At 34.9% G+C, this 22,781-nt stretch overlaps 1 protein-coding gene across 2 annotated transcripts in view; it reads right to left on the reverse strand.

Annotated features, from left to right (window-relative positions):
- Nucleotides 1-17,374: 17,374 nt before the first annotated feature.
- The window catches only part of PRR16 (proline rich 16), a 143,195-nt gene continuing 137,788 nt past the window's right edge, over nucleotides 17,375-22,781 (reverse strand). For both annotated transcript variants that reach the window (XR_003945895.2, XM_030237523.2), the window contains exon 3: nucleotides 17,375-18,565. The gene's annotated coding sequence lies outside the window, so the exon portion shown is untranslated. The remainder of the gene's footprint in view (nucleotides 18,566-22,781) is intronic.

Here is a 22,781-nt window from a genome sequence, read left to right on the forward strand (position 1 = left end):
TTATAGCTGGCTGCTACACAGAAAACAACCCAAAATCTGAAATAAATATATCTGGACTAAAAACATCAAACACAAAATAAAATTATCTGAACTAATGCCTGTTCTGCTTTGTCAGTTGTAAAGCACAAAAATTTTGGGAATGAAGGACCTTTGATTACAAAGTCAGGACTAGCTATCAGATTCACTGTGACAGCATGTGGATGTCAAGTTTTTCTTTCCATGCCCTTTCTTTTACTGTGCCACATCCCATTCCCTCCTGGAATCTATTATATCATCTAGTATATAAACAGAGTTAGTCTGAGCTCTCAATGGGATGACTAACATAATTTAATTGATTTATGAGCAATGTGCTTGGTGCTAAATCACAGCAGATACAGCTACATTACTTTTGCTTCAGCCCTGCTAAACATTTCATTCCATAGTTATATGTTTTAAGTTGTATTAAGACATAGAATGGTCTCAAAAGCAATATTCTTCACTGAAATACACTTAATCATCAATAAGGAAGCAACCTTGCCCTCTTTTTAGCCCTTAACATTATTTTAAAACCTATGGTATCATTGTAATTTTTGCTCTCTCTTTTAATAGAAAGAACTGAAACAGGAAACTTTCAATATTTTTGGTTCCATTTCCTTATAAATGGATGAATTTGTATTTCATTTCAAGAACCCTATGCCTAAATTCAGTTTTCACTGGGGAAAACTGAATTTAGGCATAGGGTTCTTTGCCACAAGGAACAATTGCAGATACTAGAATTTTGGTATAACATTACTCCAGAGCACAGAGTGACCACACAGAATGCAAAAAAAGAAAAAAACCTGTTGCATTGAAAATGTCGGTGAGTAGTGCTCAGTGTCTGAAAAGCTGCAGTCATATTGAATATTGACAGCTAAGCTCTTGCATGTTGACTTTAAAAATAAAAGGCAGAACCACTTGCAGAACTAAAATTGGGGTAAAAAAGTTCCTTACACTCAAGAATAATAGTTGGTGCTGTATCTGGGTAAACTTCAGCTGCAGGATTAGAGGTCAATGAGAACTCTTTCCAAAGCATACTAATAACCTGACCAAAATATCACATATTGGGGTGGAAACATTAATCCTTTTAAGCAAGTCTCATGGCTGTACCACAGTGAACCAGATGATTTATTTCTTTAAGCATTTAGTCAACAGCCTCTTCTGAACCTTCTTCACTCAGTGAGAAAAGAAGCATCTTAAACATTTTAATCTTGGTGAAATAGGCCATTTCATAAAGAACACACCAAAACAGATGTGCTTAGCCTAAGAACTTAAGAAAGTAAAAATTCTTCTGCTGTAGAAATGGTAGCAATGAACTGCCAAGTGTTTTGGTTGAGAGTTCACATTCAAAAAGGGGGTCTGCTTGATGCTATTCACATCTTCAAAATGACCAAGCAATTTTTAGCATGAAAAAGGAATATTAAGCAAGTTTGCTATGTGGTTTAAGCTGTTTTAAGAGGTGGTTCAGCAGGGAAATCCAGGAACCATACCAGCATTCTTTAATGAGATAACATTACACAGACCACCAGAAAATGCTCTATGGATCACAAGTTTGAGATGGTGCTTAAGAAACAGAAAACTGTCTGAAACAAGAGTGTAACACACAGCTTCCATGCTGTCACACCACAGCAACTGCCTCTGCCTCTTTTCTGCTTACATTGGTAAAACAAAGTATCTTGGCTGCACACTGAAATGACAGATTTTATTATGGCTCTTTTGTACACTCACTGCAAGGTCCCCAATACATATGCTTTCAGTTTTGTTCTCTGTAGAGGGAAACTGTATTACAGTTCTATTACTAATCTGTTAGTGAAATTAAGGGCTCAAAGCCAAGAAAAAGATTACTGTTGTTGGTACACCAAAAGATTTATGTAAGGACACAATGAGGTTTTAGCATGAAATAAACTCTTTTTAATAAAAGGATGGTGATGTCCTAGGTTTGTGGTATAGTGTGGTTATTTAAAAAATAACTTGCAATTGCATTTAAAGTAAATTCAGTATTAATGTCAGATTGTCTAAAAACACACATAAAAAAAGAAAGAAAATGAAAAACACCTTTTAAAAAGTAAGGAATATATTTGACTGAGACAAGAGGTGCATGAGCCTTTCAGAGCTGTCTGTAAATAGTTATTTGTGATGCACAGGGAGCCCGTACATATCTTCGTCTGAATTAGCCTTTTCTTACTTACTTTATTCAGTATAAGAGAAAGATGCTTTAGCGTGCCCTATCATCAAAATAACAGTGACATTCAGGTCATTGAAGAAATTTTAATTAAAGGGTTCTTTTTCTGTAGCATAAAAGAAAAACACCTGTGATTTATCCTGTTGAGAATTATTAAAGTCCCTTGTAAAAATTCAGCAAAATAGATATTCACGCCTTTAATCACCAAAATAGTGGATTATTTTGGGCTCTAGGGACTCCTGATTTGAAATCTCCTAATAACTGTGGAATCTCACTGGTCCAAAATAGTGCAAATTCTTTACTCTCACATTCAATTTATACATGGCTTTTTAGCTGTTCCTTACTGAAGAATATGTTGGATTTTTTTTAAAATAGGTAAAATTGAAGTGATTTTGAAAATCTTCCAGAGACAAAAACCTTCACAAGAGAGCCAACACTCATTTAGGGACAGACAAAAAAGAACCTCTTTCTGCCTAAGTTCATTAAATTCCCATCCTGACTCAAATGCCTACATGTCATAGGTGGTGTCATACATGTTATAACTTTGCACCCAGTATGTAGCTGCTATCTTGATGAATGTGAGCAAAATGTGTTTTTGATTAAACTTCAGCAACAACCCAGGACTTAAATTTTATTGCTTTGGAAACTCTTTTTCCCCAACAGGACCTGGAAAATTAAAAAGCTCTGTTTTACAAAGAAGTAATTAGATAAAATCAAAAGGAATAGAGCAAAAGAATATTTTATTTTATAGTGGGTAATTTGTGAAGAGGCAAATTTTTAATATGTAATAGGTCTGAATTCTCAAACGAGAGTAAATTTGTAAAATAACTGATAGTGACTGTTATGTATTTTAAATTCGTCAAAACATATACCAGAAAAGTGTCTTGCTTGGTATTTTAGTCCAATTCCAGAACGACTTAATAAAATTAATCTTGATAAAATTGGTCTCCAAATATGTTTACATGCCAAGAATTTATTTTGGTGGTAGACCCACAAGCTCTAGAACTGTAAGAATTTCTTCATGCTTACATAAAGGACCTGATGCTCAGGAGTACAGCCTTCCATCAATTTTAAACTGCTTCCCATAAACCCAAATCCTTTCTAGGAGATGAAACATATGGAGTGATGAACTACTTAGTGCTGCTATACTGCTAAAAGGCTTTTGTGTACATTTGTAATAGCTGAAGTTGAATTACTTTTTACAGATGTGATAAAATATTGAGCACTTTTTAAAGTAAAGTAAGATTAAATGGTATAAATGCAACTGAGATAAAGCCAGAGGACTTTTCTTTGACCTGTATTTCCTTATTCAGGAATATATATGTCAGTATTTCTTTATTCTGTCTTTATATCTAGGTACTCAAGATACATCGTTTATCTTATTTAAGTTTCTATAATTAAGACGGATGGAGTTATTACTTCCTGAATGCCATCTTGCAGAACAGTTAAACATCCTTGCGGGGCTTTTTTTTTGTTTTTATTTTTTTGTTTGTTTGTTTAGTTTGGGTTCTTTTTGTTTGTTTGTTTCTTTTTTCCTTTTTTCTTTTTTTCCTTTTGACTGGTAGTTTGTTTGGAGTTTAGTTTGGTTTGGGGTTTGTTTGTCTGGGGGTTTTGTGTGGGTTTTTTTCCTTTGTTTGATGAGGGCTTTTTGGGTTTTTTTTGCAGGTTGAGAAAATAGTAGTGATCAGTCTTACTGTCTTGCAAAAACAGTGATGCTGATTGTTATTCCTCTGATAATCCACTCTCACCTCGCATGAAAAATGCAGCTTTAGAGTTATATCACAGTAGCAAATCATAAGAAAAAATAAAGTACAACACCTAGCTGACACTGTAGGAAAGCTGGATATGAGAAAGTAAATAGGAATGATTTATTTACAAATAATAATAGTACAACCATATTAAAAAAATGAGATTTAATACTCTGGTTCCTACATGGAACATGCAGTGTGAGAACAGATAAGTATACTTAGGCCAAATATAAAAATAAATTGTGCAAAAGCTATCAACATAGACAAATAATTCAAACCTGTAAATAAACCCTGGGGTCTCAAAGAGCTTTTCAATTAGAAGAAAATGTGGTGTTATCAGTTTTTGGGGATTTTTTCTGGTGGAACTGAGATTCAAGAAAAATTCTATTTCTTCAAACAGGCTTGTTGTCCCCATCTGCCTTTTAATTACCATCCTAATTGAAATTTATTAATTTAATTACTTTTCCCACTTGTCCATCCATCAGTGCTGTCAAAGAAAGTCTTCTTATTCTGTTTCTGGGTTACTGCTGTTACTGCTCTTCCATTTAGCTCCTCCTAAATGCACTCCTGTGTGCATTGAGTCAAAGCCTTTATATCCAGACTATTTGAAACCACACACTTTTTAATTTTTGGCTTCATTTATCCTGCATTATCCATTAAGACATATTATTTCTCAGACTCAACCAGAGAGTTTTCTCTGTATGTCTATGGAAGACCCTAGTTACTATATATGTCATTTTCAATAAAGTCCTTATATTTATCTTCTGAAATACTGTTAAATAATTTGCCTTTGCCTAGAGCTTAGTTTCTCCCAAATGATTTATGGGTTTCTCTGAGGTTCCTGGATTCCAGCAGTATGTAAGACATAAGAAAATATGCTCTGGAAAAAGTGGACGTGGACTTTGAGGCACAGGAATTTTTTTATACAGAAATAGGAGGCCTCTTTGTGTATTTAAACTTTTATTAACATGTGAAAAGTTACTAAAGATGCTACTAAAGGTATACAGTCCTGTCTATATGCACAATTGCTAGCTACCAGAAAGTCACAGTTTTTGGACTGATTTTTTTTTCCTGCAAGTGGCTGAAACTCTGATCTTAAGCAAGACATCCAGTCTTCCATTCCAATGATTCTTCACATTGCCTTGCATTTTGCCTTTTGCCTTTTGCCTATTGTCTATTGCCTTTTCCCTTTCCCTTTCCCTTTCCCTTTCCCTTTCCCTTTTTTCTTTTCCTTTCTCTCAAATAAGTTGTCAGTCCCTGTGCTTGCTTTAAAGGCTGACACTGTACTTACATGAGATGATAATATTTCCATTTATGGTGACAGTGCAGCTTTCTTTATGTGTTCAAAAAGTAAATTTTCATTCATTCATAAATACATTTATTTCATTTGCCATTTAGAGCACTTCAGCAGTGCTTTAGCAGTGCTAAAAATGCTTCTTTCAGAGTGGTTTGTTTGTGTTATTAGCTCCCTAACCATTATTTATCCGAAAAATAATCAAAGAAATAACTATTATGGATGCCAAGGAGTAAATAGCCAGGGATTCGGTGCTTCACAGTTAGACTGAGACCCTCAGTTCTCACTGTCAGTAAACATATTCTGCCTTCAGATGATCATAGGAACTCCCTGAGAAATATTTATTTCTGGAAATGCAGTCTTATGAGCACCCAGAAAACAACCTTAGCATCCTTTCTCTATTGGATATTGGAAATAGACAAAAATTGTCATATTTATTCTAAAGGAAAGTCATCCTGCTTTTTGCATTGTACAATATTATTGATTCTGTAATGTTGCCTCAGGAATACTCTCTATCACAGTATGTATCATGTCTAATACTTGACTCCAATACTTGTTGTCATTCCATTCTTCAGCAAGATATTAAATAAAATGAATTGCTCTTGGCACAATGACAATGAAGATAAATATCAAAACTGCTTCATCCAAAACTAAATGAAAAATATCTAAGCATGCAAGTGTGTGCAGTCTTTGTGGCATTAAATAATGTACTATCTAAAAAATTCAAATATCAGAATTTTAATTTTTTGCAACTTTTCTCCAACACAAAATATGTCCCTATAAATATAGATCTCTATATAAAAGAATTAAACATAATTGTAACAAAAAACTTGCATCATGGTGCCTTGTTTCAGCAAAAAAAAAATAGCTTATTTTGGAAAATTATACTAAAAAATAGATGAATGCAAAAAAGACATGAGGTTTGATTAACACAGAAACAAAAATAACAGACAAGATTTTAAGTGGATAAATCTGGTTGCACACATTCTTGTTATGTAAAAACTTCAAAGTATTTTTGGTATCCAAACTTCTCAGTTTGGATATAAAAATAAATAAAAATAAAACACTTTCAAAATACTTTTACCATCAAATTAGAAGAGCTTTCAGACATGAGAATAAATAATATTGTAAAAAAAAATCATCATAATATTTAAATCCCTAACGGGTAAAATTTAAAACCTGATAATAATAATAATGGCCAAAAACCCCACAAGACATCTCCCTGGTAAACTGATTGTTTCTAAGAGGATGCAGCAGTACATGAAAACCCAGCAGGAAGAACAGCAGGTGGTGACTGTAATCTTTATCCTTCTGTATCTGTGTAGTAAGTACACTTTTATCAGATCCATGAGTCCAGGGGGTAGTAGAACACAATGTATTACCCCTACAGTTCAAGCATTTGAAAATCCCTGTGTTCTTCATATTTTTGCCTGCAGCCCTAATCCTTCTGTCCTTAGAGATGTCATTAAATTGCATTTCCTGTTTCAATCAAAACTAAAATATCATCCCTCAAGAATTATACTCATGCCCATTTCCTATTAATGGGGGTCAGAAAAAATTTAAAAGACATATTTTAGCTTAGAAAGGTTCATGTTTAAATTATATATTCTGAGTAAATACATCTGCCCATGTCTCTGCTTTGTCAATAGGATCCTTCCAAAAGAAAAATATCCTACTTGCTAGAGTAGGTTCTAAAAAGAAGACCTGCTAAATATTAATGCAGGCAAGTAGAGATGGTAACATAGTAATACTTGTTTGAATCAAAAAATATGAAAAACTAAGAAATTTTTATCTTCTATTTATCTAGGCAAACCTTTCCTTCTAGTATCAGTGTGATTTCTGATTATGGTAAATGTAACAAGGCCAAAAAATTGGTTTTTCCTATATGTGTTGCAAGACTCTTAGAAAAATTCAGTATATCTGCTACCTTTAAAATTTATGCTCCATCCATGAATATTGCCTTAAATTACTAAATTTTTTTAAACATGACCATATTTGGTCAAAATTTATCTCAATGATCTGGAATAATGAAGGATTCATCTTAAGTAGCTTTAGTTAAAGTATGTGGCTAATCTAAATGAGGTTCCCATCTGCTCATGCTTCAAGCTAGCAGAATGATGTATATCCAGAAGATAACTCTATTTCTTATATAATAGATCTCAAGCAATGAGAAAGAAATACTATTTTTTTCCCAGCTCTTTCTCCACCTAGATTTTACTGAGATCCTCACAGGAAAAAAAATCCCTTTTTTTTTAATTCAGGAGCTATCCTACAAGTACCCAAACACACATTAATGACTCAATCTGCTTGGATTGTTGACTAGGAAAAACAGTAGTGGAAAGGAGAGAAGGTCTCATTTTAATGTAAGTGAATCCTTTAGCGTTATACTGTCAACAGAAATTTAAAAATAAAGTGAGAATAAATCATCTTTATACCTGTGGCAAGACATACATATTTTCATCCTGTTAAGTATCTAGATTAAGTGAAAGTCAATTCACAAGAAATTTAACTTTTTTCTGCCCTTAGTATTGATTTTGTCCACACAGATAGTAATCCATTTTCATATGCATATTGGTTAAGCACAAATTAATTAAAAGCAAATTCAGATAATATATTAAAAAAATTTCTATGCTTGCCTGAGTGACAGAGTATTTCAGTCTCAAAGCTTCATTCAGCAAAACAGGTCATATTCAATGTTTGCAAACTTTAGATTTTTTTAAACATTTCTGCAGTAACTTGATCAAAAATTTATACCCCTCAAAACTCTGACAACCAAGTATTTCCTGCTGAATTATCCAGCTGTTTCAGGGGGCCTCTTTGACATTATTCATGTACATCATAATGAGCAGAACACAGCTCTCTGAAAACCTGACAGTACATCACAAGTGTAACTTTCACATGTATTCTTGGCATCTCAGTCACCTTCTTTACGAATGTTTCTTGCTCCCAGTGGATTACTAAGCTAGTAATATCCACATTCCCAGCTTCATATACCAGTTGACAACTTCATCTCCCAGTTGACAACTTCTCTTGCCTTTCTATTTGAAAACCAGGCATAAATCCTTCCCCTCAGGTTACTGTGTGCATCAAGACCTCTAAAGATGAAGACTGTGGGACATATGGAATTCACTTCTTGTCCTCTTCAGTTCCATAGCCTTGCTGATTCCAGTAGACAGAACTGACTGCCATCACAAGGCTGCTCCTCAAGCCTGATAAGGGAAGGTAGGCGGTGCAGAGGAAGCAGAGATGTGTGCTTTGTGATGAAAATTCCTGACTGAGGAAAGATCTGGTGTGAAACCAAGGAGGTGTCTGTGGAGACCCTCCAGGTCTAGGTCCAAGAGGATACAACAGGATGATTTGATGGAGATCTGTTACAGCTTGCCTGACTAAGATGACATCTCTGAAGCTGTCTACAGACAACTAAGAGGAATCTCTTGATCAAAGCCCTTGGTCCATTATAGGGATTTTGACCATATGGACATCTACTGAACAAGATCTACAAGATTTACTGAGCATCGTGGAAGGGTCTTCAGAGTGCTGTGTTTGAATTTCTAATGTGAACCTTGGGCCCAGCCAAGGAAATACTCTGTTTGAGCAGCTGCTCAATGAGGAAAAAAACACTTGTGAGTGCTAGTTTGGGTTGCAGAGATCAGAAGAAGATGAGATCAAGACTTGGAGAAAGGCAAAGAACAGCCTTCTGGACAGAAGATTTTGTCTTGAGGACAGCAGATTTTTACTTATTTAGAATATTGCTGATTAATACCCTTGGAGCCTCGTACAAGGAGCATCCAGAATAATTAGCTGACTTTTAAAGAAAAATTATTTGGAGCTGAGGAGAAAAGGACCCCTTTGTGTAGGTAGACCAGAAATTTCTGCCAAAGGCATGAACGATTACACAGAGAACTTACATGCTAGAAATCACATAGAAAGTGAAAACAAGGACAGAAATCAAAGGAAGACTATAAAAGTATTGCTCATTCTGTTAAGGATAAAAAGGCCAAAACTTGATTAGAGCTAAAACTAGTTAGGGACAAAAACGTAATAGGAAGAGTTCTTACAAGAGAGAACTCTTCCTATTAATAAGAGCTCTTACAAGAGTTCTTATTATGCTAATATCAGAAGGAAATTCACAGAAAATACAAACTGCTGAATGGGAGAACCAATTGACTGATAGATTATATAGAAAAAGTTGAATTATTTAATGACATTTTCACCTCAGTCAAAGCTACTTTTTAAATTCTGTGCATATCTGTCTTATTTTGGAAGCAGGCTTACAAGAGACCAAGAAGCTTGGAGGAACTTAAAAATGTTGAACTTAAGTACAGGATGCTGGATCAAATTGACCTCAAGGTATCAGAGGTGCTGACTGCAGAGAGCATATGGCTACTATCATCTATTAAAAATCATGGTAATCAAGAAAGGTCCTCAAAACTGAAAAAACAACTAATATTATGTTCACATTAAGACAGAAGGGATATCAAGGGAACACTAAAAAGCAGCCATACTTTTTTGCACCAGAAAGTTCACATATAGCATTCATTCGGAATTAATTTCTGAGCACACATGGAAAACTAGGCAATCAGGAACACACAGAGATTTACCAGTAGCAAATCATGCTCTACCAGTCTTAATGACTGCCATGATGCTACATGGGATCAGGGATCTGGATTATGACATAGAATACAAACATGACAAATTTCTGCATAATGCTAGGAAAAAAAAAAAGTGACTGACATAACAAATGACAAAAAATTAACGTCAGCAGGATCAAAGGAAATTTATGGATTTTGACTAGGGAAGACTCATTACACTGAGGAGGCAGAAGGGCCAAGTCATGCACCTGGAGTAGAGTAGATGTGGGTGGTGGAGGGTGACTGGATGAGCTGCAAGGACACAGGCTGAAAGGACTTGAGGGTGAGAGTTGACCAGAAGGCCAACAATGTGCTCTTGCCCTGAGCTGGATGAATTGTGCAGCACAGGCTACAGGGGACCTAAAGGACATGACTGGCATGGGCAGGTTGAATAATATAAAGGGATTAAAGAAGGGACAGTGGCTAGATCAGGTTGTATGTATGGAAAAATGTTTTCATGATGAAATACCAGGATCCATATAAAGTGTGGCTGCACCATCAGAAAAGATTATGAAGTCAAAGCTTTGGCTGATGAACTCCAAAGCAAAACCAGAACACTTTTTAACTAGAAAGATGTCCTAACCAGACTTTTTAGCATTGCTTATCTTCATCTGCCCTAATTGCAAAATCTGAAAGTTTGAAGAAAAGATAATGGTACATATTTTACCCTATATTAATTTATATTCTGCAGGCATCAGTTCCAGGAGCCTAATGTTCAGTGTTTCCTCTCCTTTTTCATGTCACAACTTAGATTTTTTAGCTATGTCTTATAATGCATTTTCAGTTCATTTGTGGCTGCATCTTTCCAAAACAAATTTGAGTTTGCTTACCTTTTTGGTTTTATTTTTGAAAATATCTCCCTTTGGCTACTCTGTAATTTTATCATTGTTTGTTTACTGTATCCTTTGTATACAATAAAAAACGAAGAAATTTTAAATCCTAATCAGAGACTTGTTTAAGTGTGAGGTAGGATACTCTATAATGTCAGAAAAGTAATAATTTTGCGAAGTAAAAAAAGACAGTTATATAGTGATTTCATTCAGTTAAATTAATTCAATTCAAAACAAGACATGGGTAGTTCAAAGAGAACAAAGCCATAACTAGCCAGGTGGAAATACTTCTCATGCATTTTCAAGATATTCTAAATTAACTTAGAAATCTCTGTTTAAACAAACTATAGTAAAGACAGTGTCCTTAGCTAGCTTTTGCATTTACTTTAACAAAAGATAAAATCAGTAAAAATAAGTGAACTAAGACAAGCCTGTTAACCATCCTGCAATATCTCCTGCTCAGCAAAAAGAATAGGGACTATGATCAACTGAAATTATTTCCCAGCAGATTTAGTTTTATAATGTCACAGTGACAACTGTGGTTTGAAAACAGAGGAATGAGCTAAGCAGAAGTCTCTTTTAGCAACATAAAAGCAGAGAGCATTATAGAGAAGCTGGAAAAAAAAGCAAGCATTTGTTCTAAAAACAGATGAAAAACAACTTCAACCCAAATGTACTGTCCTAGTTCATCAATAGTACCTCAACTGTAAGAGTGATAGTCACAACAGTAATAAATATTTTGCTCACTGAATTACAATAATTAGAAATTTATGCACTTTTGCAGATAAAACAACTTAAAACATTTTTCTCTAGGAAAAAGATCTTGTTGTAAAATTAGATATATATTTTATATATATATACACCTAATATATTTTAAGTATTATTATCTCTAACCAAATAAAGTGTCAAAGTCTCCACTACAAATAATGGATTTGTCATATGCCCAAATACTGTCAGTTTGGTGGAAATGTGTGAAAACTCCCCAGTTATTCAAATGTAGGTAATTCAAAGGGAGTTCATCTGATCAGCCTGAGGCTCAGATTCTCAAAATCTCAGCTTCTCAATCTGATTATCCAGGTGGTTTCCACTCATGACTTACAATGCAACTATATTTATTGGTAAAGGATATTTATTTCAGTGAAAAAGTTAAGGAAATAATTAAAGAGATAAGTATGCTTATTTTAAAGAAATATGTAATCAGCACTAATCAAAAGACTGCAGGTTTTTTTTTTTTAAATTTGGGATTGTTTCACTTCCTGAAACATTAATCTCTTGCTTGACATTAGTCTTCTTAATAACTACACATGTCTGTTTAAATCTCAGTAGATAAACCTCAATGTACCACATTACTGAACAGGTGAATTTTTAATAATGACATAACCTCCCGAACATCACCCTTGACTTAAAGATTTTTTTTTTTCTTATGCTTTCCATATGAAAGCTCTTGGCTGGTTTTGATAATTTGTTTGTGCTTCTGTAAAGTACACAGTACACACTGCAAAAGTAGAATTTTCTGCTCCCTGATTTCAGTTTATGTAAATAGAATATATGAGCCACAAAAGTAGCTGACATTGATTGAGAACACACATGTAGAAAATCGTCTTCATTATACTCACCCTGACACCAATTGTCTTCACTAGAAGCAAAACTAGGATCCCTTCATTTAGCAACTCTAAATTACTATTTTTCCTTTTCTTCTCCCAGCCCCTAATTCCCATAAACTTTTAGCATATGCAATATGTTTTGAGTGAAAGAGTTCCACAGCTTCCCTCACATTGCTTAAATAAACACTTTTGTGTAATTTTTGAGCTTCCCAGTGGCTGGATTTGTTTGATGGCCCCTGCTACTGCACACTCATGCTGTTCATGAACTTATCACTCTACTTCTCTTCCACACCTCTGTTGAGCAGTAGAATTATTATCTGCTGTCACTTCACAGACAGAATCTAATTGTACTATCTTATTTTTCTACCTTTTTCTACCTGCTTTTCCAGTTTGATCACATTTTTTGTTTGATTGTTTGTTTTCCAGTCAAGGAACATAGCATAGTATTTAAAAAGTTAAATATCATATTAGGCTATTGCATATCTGTTGATTGATACAATGGTGTATGTAATGTTCACTTATTTTCTCTGCTGCTTTCTTAATAAATGTTAACTGCATACTATATTTTTCCTGACCTCCTAAGCACAAGACCAACATTTTCACAGAAACATTTACCTGCTAAATTAAAGCTAAGTGAAATGTGTTAAATATAAGTTGTTTTCCTATCAGTTTACATTTATCTTCATTGAATTTAATTTTTAATTTTAATAAATTAAAATTAATTTTGTCAGTCATTCAGAGCCACTCCTATTTAATACCTTTAATAACTTAGTATGATCACCAATATTGCCATGTAATTATACACTACTTTTCCAGCATATTCACATGTTCAAATATATTTTGAGACACATGAATCACAGAATACGTCCCTTGGAACTTCACTCTTGGCCTCTTGCGCCTGTGAAAACTGACACAAAAATCACTATTTTCTCCAATATTTTACATATTTTTATGAAAGCAGGAACTTTTCTCTTAGCCAGCTGCAGTTTCCTTTGTGCTTTCTCTTAGCCCTCTGTGCCATTTCCTGCGGTGTTGGGTAATATTGACACCTTAAGATGTGTTCTAGCTCTTTTTAGAAAGATATTATTAAATTTTGAACCCTTTTACCCCATACTGATTTAATGGACTATACTCTTTCAATCTAAAACTGGCAACATAGTTGCAACCTCACATCTCAAAAGCTATCAAAATAACTTTAAACAAAGAATTTCACACCACAGGTACCATTTGGCTATTTCATCCCTGAGTGTCTTTAAAAATCTTAGGTGTATATCCCTTCTTTTTGTTTTGTACCACCTCAAACTGGCAAATCACAACTTCATATGAGCTCCTCCACAAAAAAAATGAATGTGTGAGAATCTACAAAAGTCCTTCCATTGCACAAGCAGAATTAAAGTGTTCTGACCATTTTGTTCCTATAGCTTCTTCTATGTGCTTGTTTTCCTTTACTATCTTTCGGCATTATAGGTGGTCTCCCAGTCTTCTCTCTGCTCTGTTCTAGAAACAGAATTTCTTAATTCTTGTTTCTTTCAACTATTTTAGTTGAGAAATCTCTTAAGTATCTTGGAATTGATTTGATTAATGTTGCTCTGGGCTTGTTGTTGGGTTTTTGTTTCTTTTTTTTTTTTCTTTTTTTGTTTGTTTGTTTTGTTTTGTTTTTGGTTTTTTTTTTTTTTATTTGTATTTAGTCTTACATTTAGTCCTTACACTTTCTTTAAAAATCTTTAGCTTCTTCAGCTATCTGAAGGGCATTTTGCCCTCAGAAGCCTCTGACACCCTGCTGATTAGCCGTGTGGTTTCCCTTTTACCCTTTCTCAAGCCTTTCTAGCTAAGCAGAATGTATTTACTCTCTGGCTTCAAGAATACCTTAAATAGTCTCTGTGCCATCTGCCATGACTTTACCCTCTTAGTATTCCTTCCAGATTCTCCCGAACAGGAGGCCTTGTTTATAATTGTCTTTTCTGAAGTTCAGCCCAACTGTGGGGAGATTTCATGGCTTCCTTGCAGATCTGCAAAGATATTGAATCTAGAGAGAGAAGTATTTTCAACAACATCCACTTGGCTTTTGTTTCCTCTCTCATGGCATCTTCAACAGTCCAGTCCATGAAAATCATTGATTTAGTCTCAGCAGTCCTCTAAAATTCCTTTTAAGATCCAGTGTTAGTAACAGCCTCCTCCCTAGAAGGAATTTCCAGGGCAGAGTGGTGGCTGTCCTTTCTCCACCCCTCCTTAGACAACAGCTTGTCACTATTTTGTGGTCAGCTTTTATTAACAACATCACTGCTAATAAGCTATGCACCCAGCACATAACTGATCAGAGGGGTAAAAAAACCCCTGTCCCTTGGGGATATTCCCAACATGTGATACTTGGGGCAGCTCTGTCAGGAGAGGGACACTTTTATATTACCCTGGTGATAACCAGGTTTCTGTAATCTTTGTCTTCCACTCCATAAAAGAGCTATTTAAACATATCCCAATTTTTCTCATGAGTGATGGGGATCCTTGTCTTTTAAAAAAATCAAGTGCTGAAATTCTGTCTTGCAGACAAGTCTAGAACTGTCAGCATTTTGTATTGTACACCTTATCCTTTCAAGCCTCTCGGCTGCTCCAGGTGGCTTTTCAGATGCCAGCTAATGAAACAATGCACTATTACTCTAGAACTATTTCTGTAGGCATTTCTTATATGCATGACACATAGACCTACAAAAGGACCCATCACTTCCGGTAAAGTCATCTGAGTTGAAAAAGTTCTGCTGGTCTTGTCAGTATGCTTGGATGAACATAACAGAAATACCACAATTCTTTTGCTGTTCAATAAGATAATCTAAATATCTCTGGTTTTAAGCTATAAAAAAGCATTTCAGTGATATATTTTTGCTGACAATTTTTGAAATTGTGTGTTAAAATGCTGTCTCATGGGAGTATCTGCACAATATACAGACATCATCGCAATTTTTATCCAATATTGAATACTTATCTAATGATTTGATTTAAATCTATGAAAATCAAGCAATCTGGATTTCTCCCAGTGACACTGCTAGTAAAATAAGACATGATATAGGACACTGTATGAGTGTGCACACACACTGAAATTTACTTTCCAGCATGAAGTCCCAGTTAAGCAGAGGTGCAAATAACATGTTAACAGCATGTGATTAATGAGACCTGTGGTTTGCAGTGTTATCTTCCAATTACATTTGTCACTTAAATTAAGCCTACATGTTGGTATACGTTCATCATTTTTGCATAGCACAAATTATATAAAACCACTCCTGGGACGAAGTAATTATTTTTCATATCTCATGTATTTTTCTGAAGAAAACTGTGCATTATTTTAGGTGGGTTTTGTGCAATAAAAATTTTACACACAAGCTGATCTAGAACTCAGCATAGCACAAAAGTATTTGCAAGTAGTACCAAATTATTCCACTGGATTTTTATTGGGCTATTTTCAAATACAGATGAATGCATTTTGTTCACAAAAATAAGAGCTTTTTTAAGTGAAATTATTAGGCAATGATGGAAGTGTTCAAATTATCATTCTGAAATTTTCTTATTGTTTCAATAATGTTGTCCCCTTCTTAAACAACTGAATACCTGTCTCAAAGAATAAGGTCTCCAATTTTAAAATATTGATTATCTGAAAAGGGAGGAAAACCAAGCCAATGCCAGTTATGTGTCCAAATAACATACTCTAATGACACAGAAATGACATCAAGGTAAGAACACTATAAGCCAAAAGCTGAGTTGTGTGTGAACAAAACACAGCCATCATTCTTTAACAAATACAAAGGTTTCATTTATCCATTGCACCAAAGGAAATTGACCACTAACTTTCATAAAAAGAATCAAATCACAAGATCATCCTAATTTTTGCCAAATGAGGGAGCCTATCATAAACTTACTTAATTTTACAATTTCCTGACAAATTTCAAAAGCTGTTTATGGCTTCAGAGTCACAAGCAAAGACAGAGGTCAGGTCTTTCACCAAAAAAATACAGCAACATGAGCATTTTTTCCAGTAACAGGACTTGTGGCACTTACTTCAGCAGAGCTGGCATTTCATTCATGAGCAGGTAAGGGTGCCATGCGTGCACACACACACGAACATACACGCATAACACTTGATAGCACATTGGAGCAGAGCAACACATTTTTAAGACATCTGCCCTTCACAAAGTTAACCCACAGATTATTTTAACTTAATTTTTGTTGTTGAAAGGTATTTTTTCTGTTAGTGAGCACTTAAATGCTTCCATAAAGCAATGAATGGAAAAAAAAGCTATTCAGCTTTATAAATCAGATACATATAACTGGACTTCAGACGAATTATTCAAGTAAACTGAGAACCAAATGTATTACTTTTCTCTTTGAATTACACATAGGCTAATGGACTAAGAAAAAAAAGGAAAAAAAGATTTATTCAAAACAGCTCTACCATTGAAATGTTCAATAACTCCAAAACAAAACACTGCATTAGTTGGAGAACAATGACTGTTCTTAACTGCAAACCGTAGATTGTTCTAAGAAACAACCTTTTATTCTGTAGCTTTTCAAATGATGAGCAAATAGTATCAAAATCATGGTCTTGTCAGTATGCCAAAACAAACAAAACACCAAAGACCTAAGCACACACATCCCAGAAAAACCCAACCCCCCCAGATGACTAAACCAGTTTTTGAGTAAAATGAGACAGCTGGCAAAAGGTCTCTATAATTTGGGAAATCATCATTATTTGACTACATTCATTTCATTCTTAAAATCCAAATTTTCACTTACTAAAACTCATTGATAATAAAAACCCTATCCCGTTATATATTTAATTTCTTCCTGTGGATATTAAAATAAACTATGTTCTGAAATTAAGAGTTAAAATACCTCCTTTTGTTTTCCATACATATTTGCCTATATAAATATACTTCATCATTTTACAAATTACAGTATTTATATTAAAGCTTTCATTCAGCAAATCATTACAGCTTAACAAGAACAAACAATCCCTGTGTTTTGGTTCTGTCGTTAAATCACTTTTGGAGATAATGAAAACCAGCCAAAATGAGTGACTGCAAATAATACAAACAACACATTTATTTAGAAAAATAAACTGAAAATGTTGCTTGTCTGTTAGATTTCTCCATGAAGTATAGACAAATGGCTAGAAAAAATTTATGTCAAGTACATATTACAAATGATTTCTTTAGCAGTAACTGGGACTAAATGTCAATGTTCAACAGGAACATTTTTTGATGTATAAGTCAATAGATTAAATTTCTCGGCTGCTAATATGATAACAAAAAAAGGATGCTATTAAAAATATTATATCCCCTTTTTAAATATAACTTATCATGTTGCTTCTTTTTCATATATATACATATGTATATATGTATGTATATGCATGTATTTATTTCATCCTAAGAAAGGACTGCAATCCTTTCTGTGAAGAGATCCCCATAGTGAAAGAGAGCATAAATGTCTTTCTTCAGTTCTAACTTTTTAATTCCATTTGGAGCCCTGGCAAAGTATAGCTTGTTGTGGTCAAAAATCTCCCGGGGCCATCTGTGCAAATAGTGGCACACATCATTACCCTGAATGGAAGTGACAGTGCAAATAATAGAAGTGCATCGAGATGCAATCTCTAAGAGCAGAACTTCCTCAAAGTTGGGTGGAGGACAGGCGACAGCATTCTTTTAAGTGACTTAACTTCACTTATGCCCTGTTCCTGTATGGCTTTGAATATATACAAGGGACGACAGAGGTCTTCTTCCCCACAGAAAGTAACATTCCTCTGTTACAATAAATGTATCCATTTTCTGAAATTACTTAGTGCTTCCTTTTGCTTCCTTTTTCCTTTTGGCTACATATTGAAATATTTGTTGATGCTGGCTGTACCCATAAAAAACTCCTAGTTTGGTACTCTGGTTGCTCAGCACGGAACTCAGGTGTCAGGCTTGGAGACAGCAGTTTCTGCAATGGGGCAAAACATTGAGTTCTCTTATCCTGCTTTCCCACTGAATGGAATTTAAGGCTGTGGCTTTTGCCAGGACTCAGCTTGTAGCTGTCAAATCTGAGAAAGATGATTCAATGCAGATTACACTAGTGCTCAGTTGTGCTCTGACTTCAAGGGTTCTTCCATTCTCCACTAAGGGTCAGGTTTCCTGGTTACTTCTCAGATCTGGCCTGCAAGAAGTCACAATGATGAATCTGATACGCAACTTAATTGACGGGCCTCCAAATACAGACACTCCTTCAAGCCTGAAGGTGCTGTTAAAAAGAAAAAAAGGGCAAAGTTATAAAAAAATGTTATTTTAAATATACAAGTTAATAAACAAAATATAATTTTGGATTATCATTTCAGTTTTCATATAAGCAGGAGTTCAAAAAATAATGGTATTTTGAAACCATCTTTTATAGTTGCACTTTATTATGTACACAAGCCTATTTTTTTTTTTTTCCCTGGGGTAAATGGGTTTAACTTCAATGGTGTCTTTAAAACCACATTATTTACATTCCCTGTGAAATCTGGACTCTAATACTTGTTCATAAATTTAATAGCAAGTGAACTCAGCAGAAGGTCCCCATCTGACCAGTAAGTTTTCTAGCCCCTAAAACATTTAATATAATTCTGATTTGAGTCTTTCATATTTTTGTGAAATTGTTTAATTTTTATAAAACACTAATAATGCTGCAATCTAATAATGAGGTTCACTGACTGACTGAGTTTTCCTAGCTTTAATTATAAGGGAAGATGAAGAATCAGTATCTAAAAAAGAGACCTTAGAATACTTACTCTTTTTGGTAGAATACATACTCTTGTTGGTAGCTAGGACACTGATTTGGGTTAAAGGATTCAATTGACAGTTCCTCAGGAAAAGAATAACTTCCTCATGCACTTTCGGTGACTTACACCTGAAGGTACATACTTCAATGAGGAGGAAGATCACTTCTTTGCCATAGGCTTTGTGAATCTAGCCTCTCATTCACATTTCCTCGTATTTCTTACTCAAACCATTTAAATTTATAAAGATTGTCATGGGGTAGGACACAATTTCACTGTCAGACAAAAAAAAGGAGTCTGAACTCAGTGTAATGTAAATTTCTTCCCCAGCACTAAATAAAAGATAAAATATTTAGTGAAATTTATTTAACACTCAGAATTGTTACAGTAGTCCAGTGTAACCCAATAGCCTAGCAAACATGGTAGATTTGTGACACCACTGGCTTAGCAGGAAGTTGTTTTCCTAGTCAAGCATTCAGGGTTTGACTCACATTGTTAATGAAAAAGAAGAGTGTTCTAAACATCAGTTGGCAGCTCACTTTTAAACTGAAGTCAGTCTTCACATCAATAAAGACACACAACACTTTCTCAGCTGTCACAGTTTCAGGCTTCAATTACATTTCGGCTAAGGATTCCTGTATGTTATTACCTCATTACAATCACCAAAAAAGATAGTATTATCCTTAAATGCAGCTTAATTCTCAGGAACCAGATGAATATGGTATAACTAACATACATTTAAAATCATGATAATAATACTCACAAAAGAGATAATGCAAATAGTATTTGTTGTCAGAAAACAGTTGTTCCTCAAACTTAGATTCTGAATAAAGTAAAATACAATGTTGAGCACTGTAGACATGAAGAGCAATATGATTTTTTCTTTTCCTCTGAGTTGCAATTTATAAACTTAGACAATATCATGCCGTCATAGTTTAATCCCAGTCAGCAACTAAGTAACATGAAGTTGCTCAATCACTCCCTTCCACACAGTGGGCTGGGGAGAACTGAGGAAAAATTGGTAAACCCAAATAAAATTAAAATACTGTAATAAAAATGATAAAAAAACCAACTGTCACAGAAGTCCAAAAGTGAGACTACAAAAAAAAAAAAAAAAAAAAGAGATAAATAACCCCAAGAAAGAAAAGTGATAGACAATTCAATATGGCTCACCACCTGCTGACTGATGCCCAGCCTGTCCTCAAGCTGTATGAGAAGCTCCCACCCAATTCCCCCGAGTTTACTGGACATGAGCTTGTGGTATGGAATATCCCTTTAGGCAGTTTGGGCCATGTCTCCTGGTTTTGCTCCCTCATTGCTTCTTATCCACTTCCTCACTGGCAAAGCAGAGGAAACTGAAAAGTCCTTGATTTAGGGTACACACTACCTAGCAACAACAGAAACACCATTGTGTTAATCATCACTATTCTTATTCTAGATCCAAAACACTACTAAGAAGAAAATTAACTCTATCCCAACCAAACCTGGCATGACTGCTTACAAAACCAGGAAGTGATTTATCAAGTATACTTGAATTTCTCCACCATTTCTGTCATTGAGTTGTCAACCCACACAATGAATTCATTCCAAGTCCTACAAACATGTGACATCCACACTCATTTCATCAACATTCCACCAAGGAAGAAAAGACTGCCTTTTTTTCTTTATACTAACTGTGCTAAAGAGTAAAAACTACGAAAATATTTTGCACCTTTCAACATTAATAAAGGATATGTTCAAATTTAAAATTATGGTTAAACTTGCTCAGTGGAAAATTCATTAGGTAACAATGCCTGCATCAAAAAAATCAGCTGTTCCTCTTGCTACCTCCTCTAAAAATCTAAATTTGCAAACCATTATTGTAGACATGAAGAAGTGAGCAGCAAGAGATAAATGGCCAGTCACTGAAAAAAAAAAGCTGCGTACTAATTACAGACTCCTCTCCTGACCTGTCTAGTATTTAATCCTATAGTCTGTACTGTTTTTGATAGCAAGGCTGTACATTCAGATCTGTATATTTAATTCATCATTACAAAGTAATTTTGTTACAGCATACCTTGTCTTAAACTTGTTGTAATAAAACCCTGACCCTAATAAAGTCATTATTAGGGAGTTAGGGCTCAGACAATTTACAGGAAACCATTTTGTTCACTCACATCCCTTCTCCTTTTCAGTACTTGGGCAGCATCACCATGTCATTCTCTTCCTTCTACAGCCTTGTTATTCAGTCCCAAAAGCTAGAGAATCAAAGAAATCAATGTTGCTCTTCTCCCCATTATGCAAAACCAGATAACCACTCTTCCGTGTTAAAAATTAAATTTTACTTTGCTGCACATATTACTTGAAAGCTATCTACATCCTTCTGCTTTGTTCAGTTTGTCAGAGTCTTCTTAAAAAACTGAGATTGAGTCCAGTCCCATCTACAAGGACCTTCTCTTTCTCATCATGGCCATGACCATATTGACTCTGGACAAATTGCTATGCAAAACCTGTGGATGGAAAATGTTAAGGGACAAGGCTACTAAGGGAAGCCTTCTTTCAGCCTCAGACCAACGAAATGGCTACCTCATTCTCAGATACAGAGAAACCACTGCATTTTTGTCTTTAAATAAAAACCAATAAATCCAGTGACATGAATGGAAGACACCATGAAAATTATAGAGAAGACATCATTAACTTTGAAGTGATATGTGCAGTGAGGATGCAAATGATCACAGAAAGGAATACTTTTAGTGATGGTTTCTAAACTGGGCCTCATGCTCTTTACCAAGAAAAAAGGAGAAAACAACTAGGAAATGTTCAATTGAGAAAGGGAGATTTACTTGATTTTTACTAAGCCGTGGAATTTCCGTATCATTTTAAGTCTGGTAGAAGCACATGAAAGACTAGCCAAAAGAAAATCTTCATTATTTGGGCTATTTTAGCCCAGACAGTATAATTTGGACATATGTTATTATCTGTCTTAAGTACACGGCAAGTCAGAGCACCTGACCATGTTAGTTGTACTCACATATTTAGGAATTCAAAAACAGTTCATGCTTTTTGAAAAAAGAAAATCATATAGTAATAAGTCTTCTTAAATATAGTGCAGATATCTTCTAGATATTGTTTAAACACTAATGGCATCTGTTAAGTTGTTGTAGTGGTTTTGGTTGGCCCTCTAGAATATACTTACCCTCTAGAATATACTTACTCCTTTCCTGCTGTGATATAGGATTAGGAGGAAGGCAAAGCAGGCTCAAAACTTTAAAAGGATATAAAGAAAAGTTTATTAACAGAACTAAAAAATAATAAGAATCAGACTAAAACCTTCAGAACATTTCTCCCCCTGCAACCTTTTCTTTCCCACTACCAATGTACAGAAACAATTCAGTCAGTTTATCACCTCTAGAATACTCTTTCTCAGTTCACTAAGGGAGAGGAGTCCCTTTTGTCATTTCGTGGAGACTTCTCATGGCTTTTAAATTCCACAAATAGCAGCTGCCCAGGAATCTGCAATCCTGAAGTCCCTCCCATCTTTTCACAACCTTCCCACAGCTGCATTTGTGGGCCATGTCAACTTATGTTGAACTATTTTAAGGACGAGCTGATCAAGAGCAAAGGTTCTCTTTATCTAAGATCATCTTCATCTCTGGGAGCAGAGGTCTTCTTCTCCTTTCCCTGGTGGCAAAGGGTCTTCATCACTCTTCTTGCTCTCTGTTC

The sequence above is a fragment of the Serinus canaria genome, chromosome Z (genome assembly GCF_022539315.1).
Source record: "Serinus canaria isolate serCan28SL12 chromosome Z, serCan2020, whole genome shotgun sequence".
Classification (NCBI taxonomy): domain Eukaryota; kingdom Metazoa; phylum Chordata; class Aves; order Passeriformes; family Fringillidae; genus Serinus; species Serinus canaria.